This window comes from Hyla sarda, chromosome 9 (assembly GCF_029499605.1).
Source record: "Hyla sarda isolate aHylSar1 chromosome 9, aHylSar1.hap1, whole genome shotgun sequence".
NCBI lineage: Eukaryota > Metazoa > Chordata > Amphibia > Anura > Hylidae > Hyla > Hyla sarda.
The window spans coordinates 150363162-150365331 of record NC_079197.1 but is presented as its reverse complement, the minus strand read 5'-3'; the positions used below and the strand labels follow the sequence as shown (position 1 = coordinate 150365331).

The 2170-nt window shown below is 41.4% G+C and overlaps 1 protein-coding gene across 1 annotated transcript in view; it reads left to right on the top strand.

The window, feature by feature from the left end:
- Window positions 1–1218, top strand: part of AKT2 (AKT serine/threonine kinase 2) — a gene marked incomplete in the record, with an annotated part of 45877 nt that extends 44659 nt beyond the window's left edge. The window contains 1 exon segment of the mRNA XM_056540754.1: window positions 1–1218.
- Between the last annotated feature and the right edge of the window lie 952 nt (window positions 1219–2170).

The window sequence follows — 2170 nt, the reverse complement described above, 5'->3', positions numbered from 1 at the left end:
AAATGCCTTGTACTGCTGGGGGTGTAACAGGATTCTAAGCCATAGTGTTGATGAGACACAGGAAAGCCATCCCAAAGTCCTTAGCAGCTACTGCCTCCTACAGGGGACCCGCTCAGCCGTGAGCAGCGTCCTGCCCTCCTTAACGGTACCATGAATTTCATAGATGTGCTCCACGGGTCTCCCATTTGTGCATGTCGCGGTAGGGAACATAGGCTGTCCAGACGGTTAAGTGGCTCTGATGGTGCTCTTTCCACTTGGTCGGTACACACAGCAAACATTAATGTAGTCGAGCGTTTCCCTTCACGTATACACCTTCGCCATGTCCTGTAAATATCTGCAGATAATTTCATGGCCATATGGCGGGGCTCTAGCGCACTGCCCTCACTTATGTTACCGGCCTGATACTTAGTTATGGGGTGTGTACACCTTTAAACGTTGGTGTAAACGCCTTCCTTACTTTCACAAGCATGTAAGTGGCTTAGTTTCAATAGCTGAATGTATTCAAGGAACTTCCCACAGACCCAATCCCCCCTCTCCCTTACAAAATGATGGAATATCGGGTCAACAGCAATAATTATTATTTTTTTTTATTTGTGTAATGTTTGTTGGCCTTTAAAGGAGACATTATTTAGGTTTTTCAATTTTTGTTTCATGCCAGCATGGCCGCAGATAAAACAGTGTGACAATGTATCCTCGGTGATGTGGCAAGAATCAAGCCAAGGTCATTCATTGGTGGGGAGTTCTGTCCCGCCTCTGAAGATCTTAAGGAATGTACCAAGCATCAATCGAGGGAGGGGAGGGAATTGTTTGCTATAACCAGAATTTTCCAGTAAAGATTATCTTTTAAACCGTACCAGGCGAATAATAACTAAAAGCAGCAGTTTCAGGAGCATTAATGTATTTCTTAATTTAGCAAAAGCTGAATTTGCTCTTAGGAAAGTCATTTAAGGGGGCAGTCCCATGTGCTAATACTTATTTAATTTAGCTTGTGAATTTTTTTTTTTTTGGGGGGGGGAGGGGGGGTCATATCTTTCTAAGTTACGCTTGTAGGTATATTTTCAAAAAAAAGGAAAAGAAATTAAGAATGTGGAGCCTTGTTGAAAGATGTTGATGGTGCCTGGGACTGGCCCTTTAAATGCCGTGCTGTATTTGGTGAATGTCTCTTATCTCTGAAATGAATTTTTTTTTTTAGACATTTGAGATGAAAACAATACAATACTCATTACTGTCTTTTTTTTTTTTTTTTTTTTCTGGATAAAAAAAAAATATTTTAATAAGCTGTGTTCTCTGTTACTTCCATTGGTTAAAGGAACACAGCAAGCAGAACTGATACATTGTGGGTAGAAATGAGCGAAGTTACAGTAATTCGATTCTGCACTAACCGGCGGTTCCTGACTTTAGACTCTCCTAGGACTGTAGCCCACCGGAGCACCTGAAACTAATTTATGCAGGCTAAAGTCAGGTTCGTGCAGAATCGAAGTACTGTGACTTTGCTCATCTTTGTAACTGTAGCACTTCGCTCATCTTTAATTGTGCGGATATAAATAAAAAATGATTCTTAAAGGAGAACTCCAGCCAAAACAAATGTATCACTTATCCCCTGTGGAATAGGGGATGAGTAGCTGATCGCGGGGCATCCGACAGCTTTAAAAAGAGTGGTTATTTAATTTAATCTGTGTATTACTTGTAGAGTTATGGTCCTTTAATTATTTATTCCTATTGTACTTCTGTTCTTAATGGAGGCGGGGAGGCAGCTTGCCGAGCTCCCCTGCCTCCTCCAATATTTATTGCTGGCCGGCCCACATAATGAATATACAAATGTATTGACTTTCACCTCTCTAGGACGTGAGAGCTGCTGGGGGTGAGCGCATGTGCCGATGCAGCAAGGCAGGCCGGCTCCCCGCCTCCATGGTGCACAGAAGTGCAATAGGAATGAATAACTAAAGGACCATAACTCTGCAGGTAGTACACAGATTACTTTAAGTAACCCCTCTTTACAAAGCCGTTCACTCACACTATAACCCAGTATAGTGTGTTTAGTGTGGGTGAACAGGCTCGCTTTTTATTTATATTTTAATGTATTTTATTTTACGTGCACATTTTCAGTCAAAGTTGCTCTTGTAAAATAAAATGACACTAAATTTTAATCTGTGACCATTGCTTTAACCAA